General features: G+C 43.6%; 1 protein-coding gene across 2 annotated transcripts in view; it reads right to left on the bottom strand.

Annotated features, from left to right (window-relative positions):
* Positions 1 to 16,979, bottom strand: part of LOC120916511 (tetraspanin-4-like) — a 174,488-nt gene that overhangs the window by 60,506 nt on the left and 97,003 nt on the right. The window lies entirely within an intron of this gene.

The following is a 16,979-nucleotide window of genomic DNA, read 5'->3' as shown; positions in this document are numbered from 1 at the left end:
GGCTGACAACGGTAAGGGAAGCTTGGGAAACAGAGAGAGGAGGAAAATATTTGCAGTCGATGCACCGAGAGGGTCAAAGATGTGTGAGGAGAGCGCAGGGGACCGGGGAATTGGAAAGGCATCAAAGTAGATGTAGGCAGAACATAGGAAAATTTATTCAACGGCACAAAGCAACCACACAGTGGGTTAAAATAGCTAAGTGGGACAGATGGGAAGAGACGCATGCAGCATGAGAGGCTGTCATGCAGATCTATGTATTCACACATTACATGTAAAATAGGAATTATACTGGATCCAAAGTGGAGCGGCACAGCTTACGGAGGGGTGGGATGTCACCCTGCACTGCAATGCAGCAACTTGTACTTTTGTGTGTAGAAAAACTTACACTGCCACAGGGTCAGTGCTGTGCTCCTTTTCCCTTATGGTTGATCTGGGATATCCAAGTAGCTTTTTTTTTAACATCAAAGACAAACGGAAGCTGACAGATGCAATACAGGCACCTATTCAGCTGGGTGTTCAACCTCTTTCTAAAGAGTGCCAATGGCTGAAACGGGGGAAACAGGAGAATGAAAATGATGCAGTAGTTGCCTGTAGCAACCAGATTGGTGGTTTAATCCTCCAGAGTAAGATTCATTTTGGCTGCCTATTGACCTATTTTCTTCTGTACTAGACTTTTTTTATATATTATGTATCAGAAATAAAAAAGATAGCATAAAGCAATACAGGAATTAAGTACACCTACATAGAAATATTAGTAAGCTACAGAACTATTGTTCAGGATAATTGGTTTTGATTGGTTATGATTTGAACTAAAATAGACGTGAAAAGGCTGAAGTAGATTCATAAGTGAAGTTGCTAGTCCACGTGTCAGCAAGCAGATTTCGTCTTTTACTTTTATCAAAGTAATCTTGTTTTACTCCACTAACTGACTTTTGTATGTCTGCCCCATGACATAAGAGCTGAGCTCATGTCAAACAGTTAAATGCACGATTAAATAATATATAAAGTTAACACAAGATGCATTGAGACTATGGTAGCTATTTAAAGCGCAGCCCCAATGCATAGATAAGGCAAAATGCTTGGTTTCCTATGATGTCATTTTACACCACAGCAATGCTGTGGCACGCACTGAAAAAAGTACTGCATGCAGTACTGCTTTCAGCACAGCGGGTTGTAATGCAAAGCAGCACATCACGAATACATTGGCAATTATAAATGAGATATTTGCCAGCACACCCTGGATCAACACAAAGTAGCATCCAAACGGATAGTTTACTGCATGATCACAACACAAGAAGAGTGCAACGTTTCGGAGTCAAGCAGGACCCCTTTGTCAGGCATGTTATGTGTCATCACATGCTTGACAAAGGGGTACTGCGTGACTCTGAAACGTTGCACTCTTCTTGTGTTGTAATCATGCAATAAACTATCCGTTTGGATGCTACTTTATGTCGATCCAGGGTGTGCTGGCAAATATCCTTTATGTGACTTGAACCAGTATCCAGCTGATTGTTGCTGCAGAATATTTAGAGCTTATCCAGGAACGTGTACGATGGAAATACTAATTATTACATTGGCATTATGTCTCCCGGCATACACCAGCAACCATGCGCTCAGCACAGTTCACTGGTGTGAATGAGCCTTTAGAGCTGCTTTACCCGCATATTTTCTCTTCTGCAGTTCACTTACATTTAAAGTGGAGTTCCACCCTAAAATGGAACTTCCACTTTTTGGAATCCCCCCTCCCCCTCTGGTGTCACATTTCGCACCTTTCAGGGGGGAGGAGGGAGCAGATACCTGTGTAATACATGTATTTGCTCCCACTTCCTGGCATAGATCACCGCAGTGACCTACGGCACTTCCTGCACCTACACTGTCCTCCCCGCAGTCTTCTGGGAAACACACAGGTCCCAAAAGACAGCAGGGACCAGCGAGGACGTGCAGCACGTGCACAGTAGGGAACCAGGAAGTGAAGCCGCAAGGCTTCACTTCCTGATTCCCTCACCGAGGATGGTGGCGGGGGCAGCCGAGAGCCGAGTGACTGATCGGCTTCAGCTGCCGACATCGTGTGTGCCCTGGACAGGTAAGTGTCCATATATTAAAAGTCAGAAGCTGCAGCATTTGTAGCTGCTGGCTTTTATTATAATTTTTTTTAGACGGACCTCCGCTTTAAGGGTCTTGGCCCTCCCCTAGCCTGTGACTGGACAATGAAAAGAAAAGCAGAAGACTGATGTTCCCCCTTTCACACATGCGGACCGTATGTCTGCTTTTTCATCTATCCGTTTACAGATGAAAAAGGGAGATACATTGATCTCTATGAGATAGCGGGTGTCAGCGGATCAACATACGCTGACATCCGATCTCATCAGTGTCCGCAATCTTCCGATTCTGCAGACGGAGAAAAATCCTATTTTTCCATCTGTCTGCGGAGCGGATCGGGTGGACACGGACAGACGGTTCGTGTTCATCCGATCACCCTATAGGGGAGAGCAGAGAAAAGACAGGGCGGTCCCTGAACAGTGTGCGGGGACCGCCCTGTCATCCGCCAGCTCAGCGGATATATATATACCTACAATCAATAAAAGTGCCCCTTATACTGGTAGCTGCAGTTTTAGTTGAAATCCTCAGTCTGGTGATCCCCCACCCACCATCACCGCATCTGTAATCTTCCTGTGTTGCAGGGGTTAATACACTATGAGCTGAGGGACCAGTCATATGCACTCAACAAAAAGTGCCAACTATGCCTGCCCTTTTCTCCCCCTCCTCCTTTCATAGAAGCTGTACTATAGCTTCCATAAAGGAAAAGTGCTCTGTGAATGGAGGAAGGGTGGATGAATGAAAGGTTGTCCGCCTCATTTATTTATAGATCGTTTTTAGCTATACTGACCTCCTACTGAAAATTCTAGTTGCTAGACATGCTCCTCCTCTCAGGCCTCGTACACACGACCGGTTTCCCCGGCAGAATCCATCAAGAAACTTGGTGGGAGAGATTTTTTGCTGAGGAAACTGGTCGTGTGTACATTTTTCATCGAGGAACTCGACGAGCTAAAGAGAGAGCAAGTTCTCTATTTCCTCGACGGGAGTCTCAAATTGGCTCGTCGAGTTCCTGGTCGGGCTGGTTTCCGACGAGAAACTCGAGCGTGTGTATGCTAAGAAACCCGCGCTTGCTCAGAATAGAGTATGAGACGGGAGTAAAAGTAGCATTTGTAATGGAGATAACAAATTTTTCAAGCTGTAACAGACTGAAAAGTGCAAATCGTCTCTTAACAAACTTTTACTTAACACGCAGCAACATGAGATTAGCAAAACCAGCCCCAAGAGTTTAGCCAGTGGAATCGAACTTCCCCCGCCGTCGTATGTGTTGTATGTCACCGCGTTTGAGAACGAGGAGATTTTGTCTTGACTGTGTGTACGCAAAGCAAGAGTTCCTCGACAAGCCTAACACGAGGAAACTCGACGAGGAAAACAATGTGTTTCGCCCGACGAGTAACTCGGTCGTGTGTACGAGGCCTGACTTCAATGCCAGTTACCTGGCTGTCATGCTGATACTCCTGTCTACACAATGGCAGCTTCAATGTTCTTCTCTCATGGCAGCTTTCCTTTGTTGTGCGTAGAAAGCACCAGCTGGCAATTTTATCTTTTGATGCAATTTACTGAAAAGCTGAAATGAGAAAACTGGAGGAAATTTAATGTGTCTGTGTTTTCTAAAGAAAGCAATCCATGTTGTTCTCTGCTGATGCTGAAGGAAAAGGTTAACGTCATTTGAAAATTTTAGCCAGTGGTCCATTATTCTCCTGTGTCTTTGCAGTCCAAGATGTTCCTGGCATTTACAGTAAAGAGCAAATGTGCACTTTATTCTGGAGGTTTCATACTGTGGATAAAATTTAGAGAGAACTTTTTTTGAACTCTATTCTAATGCATTACTCCCCTTTAATACCCCAAAACACCCCCCCCCCCCTTTATGTAAATACCTTTTTTGCTCCTTCACGCTCATACTTTCTCCTTGGCCTCCACCAATTATCTGGAGTCTCCACATCATATTACTCTCCACATCATATTACTAAAAGGCTGCAGGCATGCAACTCCAAGGTGTTGTGCATTGGTGTGCACAGCCTATTGCATTAGTGTGTGCACCCCAAGGCTCAAACACATATGCATGTGTATACAGTAAATAACAACGTTGTCAGTAGGGCAATGGACAGCGTCAATATTTTTCATTTAATTTTTATAATTTTATAATTTTATCATATGTTTACAATGTTTTTTTTTTAGGAGACCTGTTGGGAGGCTTTGGTGAAATATCAGGGGTCTAAACAGGGGTAATCTGCACCACATGGGGTGATTACCGTGTGCCTAGGCACCCCTGGCATACCCTGTGTGCATGCCTATGGTGTTGTGAGATTTTGCACTTTCTTAGATGGCTAGCTAGATCTCCATGTGCCAAGATCATGTCACCTGGGGAGCCAGCTGTGAAAGTCAGTAATAACAACCAGCTTAAAGGAGTTGTAAAGGAAAACATTTTTTTTTGCTGAAATGACTGTTTACAGGGTATAGAGACATAATAGTTAACTAATTCCTTTTAAAAATGATTAAAAATAGATAAAAATCAATCATATAATGTACCTACAGTTTCTAGTTTGGTTTTTGCATGTTGTTTCCTGCTTCTGTGATGTACAGAGCCACAGAGCCAATACAGGGCAGTGATGGTTTGGAAAATGAAACTGATTGGTGCTGAGGGGTTTTAGACACACAGTAATCACACCTCCTTGATTAGTGACCACAGAGAGAAATCTCCCAGTACTGTGGTCATCAGGAAACAGACAACCAGGAAGTATGGAGATCAGAGAAGAATTACAGCAACTTGAGAGCAAAAACGAACAATGAGGACATGAAAACAGCACTGCATTAAGGTAAAGGAAGCTATTAAGATTACAAAAAAATTCCTTTACAAACCCTTTAAGCTCCAAGATGGCAACACAGAAATAAGGAACACTGAAAACTTGAGTTCCAAGATGGACATTGGGGACACCTGTGAGCCAACAAGCATGTACAGTATGTCTGACTTATATTATGCTTTATTGATGTGACGCAACATATAACATATTCTACAAATAGGTAGGTCCTATTCCACTCAACTGTAGGGATGCATGTTAGGATAGAGGCGCTATCATAAACCTTACAGTAGGCCTTTCCTAGGAGAAATATGAGGGTTGCCATTGAATGCCTTCCATTTTGAAATGCTAGTTTATGTTCCTCTGACCCCCTGGTATTAATCATTTGAAAAATTTGCCTGGAACACGCGCATCAGGAAAGTCAGAAAAAATCAGAACAGTTATGGGTCAGTGGCTCAGCTAACAAAATGCCTAATACAACAGTCAGGCACTTTTACAAAATTTAAATAACAGCAATAGCAGCCTCCATGTTTTTTTCATAAAAGGTTCCCTTTAGTCACCCCCCGGGCAGTGCAAAAAATGTGGGGGGGGGGCAGCTCACATTGGCGCGATTTAACAGGTCAAATTGTATGTCAAATTGCAGCCTATTGCCAGCACAGATGTATTTCAAGGCCCCCCCCTCGAAGTCGGACTGAAATGTGACTTTGAAATCGTGCAAGTTCAGATGACGTTGCGTTCAATGTGAACGAGGGCTTAAGGTTGGGTTCACACTATCTTTTCATGTGGCTCAAAGCAGGGATCCAGTGGCTGCTTGATCCTGTCTCCTCTGATCCTCCCCTTCTTCCAGAATCCCAACTATATCTCCTGATAGAACAGAGGGCAGAGGACAATCTGCACATGATCAGTTTAGTGTGTATTACAAGAATACATTTTTTTGGAGGAGGGTGCATGTGGTCAGCACAGGGCCAATCAGCACGGTCCAGACAGAGGGTCAGGGGTCATGTATCCTCATAGGACAAGCAGGGGAGAATGAAAACTCTTCCTACTGCTATTAAGAAAAGGTATTTAGCAGTTTATATTTACTAAAATAATTGCATTTTAATGTTCTGTGTACTGTGGGAGACCAGATATAGTAAATGCAGGGTCCTGGGTTTAGTAACAATTTAAAGTTCAATAGAAACTGGCCGACATTCAGCCTGTGTGCACTGCAGCCAGTCCAATAGAAGCCATTCGGCTGGTTTCTGTCGAAGGGGCATGACTGGAAAGGGTATGCCGACCATCTCCTGGTCAGTGCTCTCAGCCAATGGGAGAATTGTACTGTAAATTTTTTTTTTGTTCAGCCCGCTGGAAAAATAATAGCAGTGAGTAACTGGTTTAAGTCATATTGCAATGATGCTTTGCAGTGTAGCAATTCTAAGGCCTCGTACACACGACCGAGTTTCTCTGCAAAAACCAGCAAGAACCTTGCTGGGAGATATTTTTTTGCCGAGGAAACCGATCGTGTGTACATTTTCATCGAGGAAACTGTCGAGAAACTCGACGAGCCAAAAAGAAAGCATGTTCTCTATTTCCTTGACGGCAATGGAGAAAATTGGCTTGTCGAGTTTCGACGGCTTCACAAGGAACTCGACGAGCAAACCGATGTGTTTCGCCCGTCGAGTTTCTCGGTCGTGTGTACGAGGCCTAACTCTAAAAGCCGAGTTCCAGTCATATTTTTGTTTGGTAAAAGTGTAGCGGCTGTCTTTAAATAAACAGCCACTCACCTGTCACACGATCCTGCAGTGCACTCCCCCGACGCTGTGTCCTCCCTCAGCTTGCGGCTTCACAGCTAGGTGTCATCGCCGCATGTGTGAGCGGCGCTGCGTTCTGTGACTGGTCCTGTCATATGTCCCAGAAGGCGACCGGAACGCAAGTGGGAGCAGTTACTTGTCAATATCGGGTACCTGACAACAAGAAAATATCGCTTTAAAAAGCATGGGAGGAAGTGACTTGGGTGAATCCGCCGTGGAGACCACCGTTATCGTTTACAGGACCGCTCAAAGAAAAGATGGATATCTCGGTTGTGGCAGCAGCTGCTGCCGTTACCGAGATATCCATCTTTAAAAACAGGACATATATGTACATGAGCAGGTCCTTAAGTTGTTAAAGTGGTTGTAAAAGTTCAGGTTTTATTTTTTTTAAATAACAAACATATCATACTTACATCCACTGTGCAGGTTGTTTTGCACAGAGTGGCCCCGATCCTCCTGTTCTGGGGTCCCACGGTGGCTCTGGCGGCTCCTCCCCGCAATCGATAACCCCCTCTGGGAAGCTCTCCCCCGAGGGGGTTACCTTGCGGGCACACTCCTGTGTCATACACTCTGCGTCCATAGCTGCCGAGTGTATTACTCGGCCCCGTCCATTGGCGGCCACGTCATTGGATTTGATTGACAGCAGCGAGAGCTAATGGCTGCGCTGCTATCAATCTATCCAATCAATGCTCAGACTGGCTCAGGTAAGTAAACGGGGGGGCCGGTGATTGCCAGATGTTTTTTCACCTTAATGCAGAGGGGCAGATCCACAAAAGTATTACGCCAGCGTATCTCTTGATACGCCGCGTAATTTCAAATTTTGCGCGTTGTATCTTTGTTTTGTATCTTCAAAACAAGATACAACGGCATCTCGGCTAGATCCGACAGGCGTACGTCTTAGTACGCCATCGGATCTAAGCTGCAATTTTTCGGCGGCCGCTAGGTGGCGTTTCCGTCGAATTCCACGTTGATTATGCAAATTAGCTAGTTACGGCGATCCACGAACGTACGTCCGGCCAGTGCATTTTTTTAAGTCGTTTGCGTTCGGCTTTTTCCGGCGTATAGTTAAAGCTGCTGTTATGAAGCGTACTCAATGTTGAGTATGGCCGTCGTTCCCGCGTAGAAATTTTAAATTTTTACGTTGTTTGCGTAAGTCGTTCGCGAATAGGGATTTGCGTAGAATGATGTCATCGTCGGAAGCATTGGCTTGTTCCGGGTTAATTTCGAGCATGCGGACTGGGATAACCCCATGGACGGCGCAGGAGCAGTTAAAAGAAAAACGTTGTTTATGTTGGGTCACGATGTATTTACATAAAACACGCCCCCATCACAGAGATTTGAATGGCGCGCCATTACGCCGCCAAAGATACACTACGCTGCCGTAACTTACGCCGCGAATTCTTTGAGGATTCGTAAAAAAAGTTATGGCGGCGTAGTGTATCTTAGATACGCTGCGCCCGTCGTATTATTGCGCGCAGGTACGTGAATCTGCCCCATAGAGTGCATTAAGGTGAAAAAACACAAACCTTTACAACCCCTTTAAACCCCATGCATTGGTGGTCACTGGCAGTGCTATTAAACCGCCCTGCATTGATGGACCCCCTGCATTGATGTTCAGTGGTAAGTGCTAATAAATCCCCTTGCATTGGTGGTCAGAAGCAGTGCTACTAACCCCCCCCCCCTGCAAAATGTACAGATAGCCACTTCACAAATATACAGTATATATGCAATACAATCATGGTAATATTGCACAGAAAGCATCTACAAATGTGAAAGTAACATAAAAAAATGAATTCAAACAGTATAATAATAAAAAAAAATGTATGGGTTTGATAAAACATGGTGTCTAATAATCCCCCCAACATACAGTTTATCTGGACATACCATGTGACCAAGAAAGGGAATCTTGATATGACAGCATAAACCATTACAGAGAGGGACAAGAGTTCAATTTATTCTAAGGGTCATTTCCAGTGTAATTTCATTTTAGCAGACCTAGGATTTTGAGAGCAGCCTATTTACTGGTAATATTCACTGAAAAAGATGAATATCTCCAATCATGTTCATTTTCACATTTTCACGGTCGGCTTTTGTACTGCTGCATAATAAATGCCTACTGAAGCTTCCATTATGAAGATATTATAGCGGGAGAATGAAGCAGACATATTTATGTAAGTATTACAATGTCAGCCTGAGCTATGCATTCTTTACACTAATGTGTCAGATACGTTCCACCTGGAGGGGACACGCTCAGCTCTTTATAAACATTTACATTCTGGAATTCGAGGATTGACGCTAAACATTACCCTTCTAATGTTTTTATTGGATGGCCAAGAGTAATGCACTGGAATGACACACATAGAAAGACAAGCTATGTACATAGGTCCTACGAATTTACAAAGTACATGAAGCCATAGGATAGTTGAGTGTAGCACATCTGTGCGAAATGTGAGATTCCAGAAGACAAATGGGCAGATTCACGTACGGCGGCTTAAAGTTGTGCGGGCGTAGCGTATGTAATTTACGTTACGCCGCCGCAAGTTAGAGAGGCAAGTGCTGTATTCACAAAGCACTTGCGTCCTAAGTTACGGCGGCGTAGCATAAATGTGGCGGCGTAATCGCGCCTAATTCAAATTGTGAAGAGGTGGGCGTGTTTTATGTAAATAAAGCATGACCCCACGTAAATGACGTTTTGAACGAACGGCGAATGCGCCGTCCGTGGACGTATCCCAGTGCGCATGCTCCAAATCACGTCGCAAATAGTCAATGCTTACGACGTGAACGTAACCTACGCCCAGCCCTATTCTGAATCGACTTACACAAACGATGCAAACGACATGAAATTCGACGGCGGTTCCGACGTCTATACTTAACATTGGCTGCGCCATCTTTTTGGTGGTTTATCTTTACGCCTGAAAATGGCTTACGTAAACGGTGTATCTTTACTGCAACGGGCGAGCGTACGTTCGTGAATAGGCGTATCTCGCTGATTTACATATTCTAGGCGTAAATCGGCGTACACGCCCCTAGCGGCAAGCGTAAATAGACAGCTAAGATACGACGGCATAGGAAGACTTACGCCGCTCGTATCTAAGCAACATTTAAGCGTATCTCAAATTGAGCATACGCTTAAATGTAGGACGCCGCGGATTCAGAGTTACGATGGCGTATCTACTGATACGCTGGCATAACTATACCTGAATCTGCCTACAAGTCTGTATCCTGAGGATGGAAGGGAGGAGGTAACCTCCGATGGCCTCCTGATCTTTTCAGAAGTGGACCTTATTATGTCAAGTTATTGAAACAGATCAGCTGGTCGGCACACAGTATGTATCCATTACCTGATTTCATCCACTAATAAGCAACTCCAGGTATTGTGAACTTTTAATGCTATCCAGACAACATGGCAAATTACTTCTAATGCAAGTTTTAAATTTTTCCTGCAGCCAGATTCAGATGGCTTCTGGATAGGCCTGCAGTTTCTGTTACATGATCCTCGGCCATAGGTCCCCAAACTGAAAGTGAGTCGATACCGGTTACGGTTCGGGAGATAGGGTCTTGCAAAGTTGGGTGTTTTTGGGCCTACCCCGAGCAGTGGTCCCCCCATTGAAGTCAATGGAGAAAACTGGTTTACGGTTAATAACCATAAGGGGTCATTCTCTACCATTAGGTGTTACTCTTTGCCATAAGGTGTGACTCTCTGCCATATAAGGTATAACTCTCTGCTTTTTCCCCAATTGTTAATAAATGTTGTATTATTAAAGTAGATCTTTACTCCAACCACCCACTTTCTCTCATTGCTCTCTTACACCCCCCCCCCCGTCTCCCTAACATAATTGAATATTTTTTTAAACACCTTTCTGGGGGAACACTTCTGGTTTCTTGCCTAGACCTTGCTGAAAGGATGAAAGGGTGGGTTATAGCCCCTGTGAGTTTATTTTTTACCATCCCTGTCGCATTGCAGAGATTTCCCTTCACTTCCTGCCCCATAGCCAAACAGGAAGTGAGAGGAAATCTATGCAAATTAAGGGAATTCATTGCCCAGGCCCTCAGAACTAGTGTCCTCACTCTAAAATTTTAGGGCAGGTATTAAACAGCAAGGGGTGTGGCCTTGACAGAAAGGGTGGGTCATATTTAAATTAGGGGGTGCACAAGTTTAGTCAGGCCTAGGGCAGCACAAAACCTAAATACACCACTGCCTAGGCAAGAATGGGGAATTTGCTTTCCACAGCTCCAAGTCACTCATCCCAGGAGGCTGTGCAAGAGATCTGAAGAAGATGACCGTGTGAGTCTAGATGTGTAGCGGCAGAGCAGGGGATCCCCTACAAAACACAGCTGGATCACTAGGCACACAAGTTTGTATTTTTGTAGAACTTAGTCATATGGTAAGAGGAGGAACACAAAAATAGGGGTAGAGTGAAGTTCCTCTTCAAGAATCTATTAGATTAATGACACCATACTCCAGTCCTGTCATGACTGCCTCAAAGCCAATTATTCTGGTGGGAATCTCTATACAGTTGGGACATACAAGTATTCATATACGATGGTATTCATATACTATAATATACTAAACTATTCATATACTATGGTCCATCCACATCTGGTCACCGTCTTATGTCAACAAAAAGCTTAACTTTGAGCATAGATATAAACTGCAGTGAAATTCTCCAGATTTCACTTTGTGGTTCCATCTGTACTTTCACAGGCAAGAAAAAATGACAATTCTTCCTGCTCTATTGCTTCCTGAAGCCTCGTACACACGACCGAGTTTCTCGGCAAAAACCAGCAAGAAACTTGCTGGGAGATATTTTTTTGCAGAGGAAACCGGTTGTGTGTACATTTTTGTCGAGGAAACTGTCGAGAAACTCGACGAGCCAAAAGGAGAGCAAGTTCTCCATTTCCTCGACGGGAATGGAGAAACTTGCCTTGTCGAGTTCCTCGACAGCCTAACAAAGAACTCGACGAGGAAAACGATGTGTTTCGCCCGTCGAGTTTCGTTCCGCCGGTCGTGTGTACGAGGCTTGAGTTGAAATTATAATGGTTTTATTTTAGTTTTTTCCCCCAAGTTTCTGTTGTATACTATCTATATAAAATCTTTGCACCCATGACACAGGATTCACAGAGCACTTTTGGGTTTGCAAAAAGAGAGAACAGAAGACATATTTACACTGTTAATCAAGCTGTACACTCACTACTTTACTTTGTAGCAAAGTGTCATTTCTTCAGCGTTCTCACATTAAAAGATATAATAAAATATTTACAAAAATGTGAGGGGTGTTCTCACTTTTGTGAGATACTGTATTTGTTACTTACAGGTTAAAATCTGTATTTTTTGCTAGAAAATTACTTAGAACCCCCAAACATTATATATCTATTTTTGGCATAGACCCTAGAGAACAAAATGGCGATCATTGCAATATTTTATGTCACACTGTATTTGCGCACCAATCTTTCAAACACATTTTTTGGGGAAAAAATACACTTTCATGAATAATAATAAAAAAAAAAAAACAGCAAAGTTATCCCCATATTTTTGTATAATGTGAAAGATGATGTAACGCCACGTAAATAGATATCTAACATGTCATGCTTTGAAATTGCGCACACTCGTGAAATGGCAACAAACTATGGTACCTAAAAATCTCCATAGGTGGCGCTTAAATTTTATTTTTATTTTTTTACGGTTACCAGGTTAGAGTTACAGAGGAGGTCTAGTGCTAGAATTATTGCGCTCACTCTGACGATTACAACGATACCTCACATGTGTAATTTGAAAACCATTTACATTTTTTTTTTCTTATTTATTTAAATGTTTTTTACATTGTCACTTTGAAAAAAATGTATCACTTTTATTGCTGTCACAAGGAATGTAAACATCCCTTGTGACAGTAATAGGAGGTGACAGGTACACTTTATGGAGTGATCGGGGGTCTAAAAGGCCTCAAATCCCTCCTTTTCACTTTTAAAGTATTTCGATCGCCAAAACTTCCCCTCTCGCTCCTTCGGGATAACAGCCGAACGGCTTTTAGCCGCACCGGTTGTTATCCTTGAAGAGCCGACCGCCCGCTCTAATAATGCAGGGAAGATACATGCAGCTGCGTGCATCATCCCGGTATGACCCCTTAAAGCCGAGGCTGCAAATTTGCGTACGGTCTGCCGGAAGGGGATATATATATATATATATATATATATATATATATATATATATATATATATATATATATATATATATATATATATATATATATACATATATATATATATATATATATACACACACATATACACACACACACATACTAAACCTGTTACCTTGCCTTCAATAGAGACAGTACAGGTTTACTTTAAAGCGGAGTTCCACCCAAAAATGGAACTTCTGCTTAATCCACTCCTCGCCCCCTTACATGCCACATTTGGCATGTAATTTTTTTGGGGGGGAGTGGGGGCTTCAGGAGGAGTGGGACTTCCTGTCCCACTTCCTCCTCCCGCCGAGGGGCTGCAAAGGCAAATAATCTAATCGCCTTTTGGCAGCCCCTCCCTGTAGGCGATCGCCTGGGACACCTGACAGGTCCCGGGCGATGGCCTGTCCAATCGGATGGCGCAGCGCCGCTCGCGAATGCGCAGTGGGTGCCCAGCCGTGAAGCCGAAAGCTGTCACGACCGGGTGCCCACACTTAGAATGAAGACGCCGGCCGGAGAGGGGGGGAGAGGAGCAAAGATCCGGCCGGCGCGTCGCTGGAACATGTAGCAGGTGAGTGTATGTTTATTAAAAGCCAGCAGCTACAATTTTTGTAGCTGCTGACTTTTAATAAACATTAAAAATTAGTGGAACACCCCTTTAAATAAGCCCCCACCAGAACCCAAATGGTCCTTTAGAATTTATTTCAATAGAGGTAACATTGAAAAGAATGTAACTAGGTATACCGTAACAGCTACCCTTCATCTGGAGAGTTGCTGTCACAGATAAGCCGACTCCGAAAATAACTCCATTATTGATTGATGTCATTTATCAGTACAGCAAAGACAGGAAGATTGGGCAACCTTTTCCACCACTTTGAAATTAAAATATTTCATTTTCTGACATTCTGCTAGGATAACATGACAAGCAGAGCTTTGTATGCACTTTCTGTCAGCGGTAGGAAACCATGTGGTCAGAGCCATGTGTGGGAATTTTATCGACCCTGATGAGTGAATGCATCCTCTTGACCTATTGCCGCACATAATGATGGAGGAGGATGGTAGTGAAAAATGCAAAATGATATAATAAACTACAGAAGTAGTATTATCCTCCTTTTTATGTAGATTGATCATAAACTCACCAACCAGTCGTCCTGGCTACTGACTTCTACTTACACAGCTTGTAAATAAGGATGAGCATGGGCTTTGCCCAAGCTTGGGTTCAGACCAAACCCATAAGGAAGCTGTCACTCCAGCCCACTGCTGCCCAAATAACTGCAAGGGCATTCTCTGCTCTGCAGCTGCATGTGCAGAGAGGCACCAAAGACATCATCAAGGACATCATAGACCTTATTTGGCAACATGGTCATATTAGGTCATTTTCATTGACCTAATATTGACTTTATCATTGACTTTTGCCTTTTTTGTCTCAATTCGGTGTGTTGTGTGCCCATTCATTCTGAATAGGCTGCCTAATGCAGCGGACATAACATGTAAAAAAAAAACGCTTTAAAGCAACACACTCGGAGGTTGTGAATCTAGACTAGGAAGTCATGATGCCCGACCTACAGGGAAGGCCTGCTCTGCTCAAAACATCTCATGGCCCCTCAACTTCCCACAAAATGCCCCACTAAGCCTTAAGTACTCCAGAAATTATTTGAAAATGACTGCTAGGCACGTCGCCTGGTACCTAAGGGGTGGGACCTAGCCGTAAGGGACTAACTCCCTCCAACAAGCTTCCTTGTTGTTATAGCTGAGACTTTTAACACCAAGTAAGGTCCTATAGGTGGGAGGTGGTTAGAACCAGTGGCAGCAACCAGAAAACGTAGTAGTTGCATTACAGTGCACTGTTGGTGGGTCTTTACAGGGCAGATTCCTGCTGTCTCTTTAGAACATCCCCTCCCTTACAGGTTAGCATTTAAAGTAGCCTACAGATAATAAAAACAATTTGCCCAAATTGGACCATTTACAGCTATTTATAAGTTTGTAGGCACCACAGAAACCCTAGCCAAGCCTGCTTGAAGGAAAACACTGCCACCCCCATTTGAGGCCCGCGTTCCGGTTTGATGTGGCCCCCAATGGAAAAAGAGTACCGCTCCAAGCCCTGCGAACTATGCTGTGCTCCCGCCCTGTAGTACTGACAGGTGCAGACTCTGCGCTGATCCGTGGAAAAAAAGAAATGTTCCTGGACTGCCGCACTCTGATAGGCGATTTATTGAAACAAAATAAACAAAGGATAAAATCCAAAGCTGTATAACATCCAAAAAATCATGCAACACTGCAATCAATGGTAAAAAGTGGACATAGGGGCCAAAAAAAATTAACATGTTTCACATCATGGATAGATGCTTAGTCATGATGTGGCCCCCACTTGGAATTCGCACATATATACACACATCTGTGGCCCACCAAGTATATCCATCTGTGGCCCCCAAAGCTTGAGTGTGTTATGTTTTTATTGCTGTTAATATATCTATCTTCTTTAGCCTGATAAATCCCGAGCGCCGCGCTCATTGTTAGTATGAGACAGGGGGCGTGGCTGGGCGTGTTCAGAAGTCGATGTGCCAGAGCCGCTATGAAGATAACAGAGATTGAGAGATAGAGATTGCATCTGCAGAGATCGGGGAAATGTCACAGTGCCTGTGACTGGTGGTAGCGCTGCGCACTGTCGGCTTCCGTGCGGGCTCGGGCACATAGACTTGTCCCGGATCATACTAACAATGAGCCCGGCGCTAGGGATTTGTCAGGCTAAAGAAGGGGAGCCACATCAAACCGGAACGCTGTTCCTTTCCTTTTGAGAGAGATAGATAGAGAGAGTGAGAGATAAAGATTTTATATATTTTTTAAACATAACACGCCTGAGCTCATCGTTACCCTGAGAGGAGAAGAGATTATATATATATATATATATATATATATATATATATATATACACTGTATTTATCGGCGTATAACACACGTTTTCTCCCTGAAAATAGGGGGAAATCACGGGTGCGTGTTATACGCCGATAGTGTACCTTGGGCTCGGAGGGGAAGGACGGGGACGAGCGCCGTCACAGAGCCGTCATCTCCGAGCCGTCATCTCCTGTTTACTCGGCTCTCACTCGACTCTAACGTCACACACACAGTCCCGCTTCCGCCACCGGCATTGGACCAGTGTTCTATCAATCACATGAGCTGGTTCAATGCCGATGGCGGAGGCGGGACTCTGTATGTTACTGCCGCCGATTGAACAGGAGATGACTGCTCGGTGATTCCCTTACTTCACGGGAGATGGTGAGGCTGCAAATGGGCACAAAGGCTGCATCTAGGCTGAAGATGGGCGCATAGGCTGCATTTAGGCTGGAGATGGCAACATAGACTGGAGATGGGCACGTAGACTCGTAGACTGGAGATGGGCACATAGGCTGCATTTAGGCTGGAGATGGGCACAGATTAGGCTGCAGATGGACATTGACCATAAAAAAAAAAAAAAAAAATTCCTGAAACTTCCCTCTTAAATTGGGGTGCGTGTTATACGCCGATAAATAATATATATATATATATATATATATATATATATATATATATATATATATATATATTGTCATCAATATTATGAAATGAATAGTATGCCGTTTATAATAAACTTTGCATAAAATATTTAATTTTCATTTAATTTAATGGTTCAAAAAAAGTCAGGCAAAATAGTCGGCCCTCGGGCATTTTCACTTAATGAAATCTGGCCCTCTTTGAAAAAAGTTTGAACACCCCTGCTCTAGGGTGTAGAAGCCCCCTGCAAGGGAACCACATTAATTACATCAACATCAATACTAAAGCAGCAATTTCAATAAGAAAACCTTATGGGTCCAGCACTATTTTTCCTTAACTAGTCTTTGTTAGTCATTTTGGTCCAACAATTTTTTTTGGTAATAAGGATTAAAATGCTGCAGGAGGTTTTTCCAATGATAGAGCGAGATTATCCCATGTGAGATTTAGCAGATGTAAATTTTCTATAAAGAACATGAAAATGCCACACAACAAATTCAAGCTTTGCGAATTGACCCCGATGTTTCTACAGAAATGATCAATAGTTCTCCCCTGAAAAACCATCAGTCAGGGGTGTCTGGTACTGCTTCTAG

Source organism: Rana temporaria, chromosome 10, assembly GCF_905171775.1.
Source record: "Rana temporaria chromosome 10, aRanTem1.1, whole genome shotgun sequence".
Taxonomy (NCBI): Eukaryota; Metazoa; Chordata; class Amphibia; order Anura; family Ranidae; genus Rana; species Rana temporaria.
The sequence above is the reverse complement of the archived record's forward strand: the minus strand, read 5'-3'. Positions and strand labels throughout refer to the sequence as shown.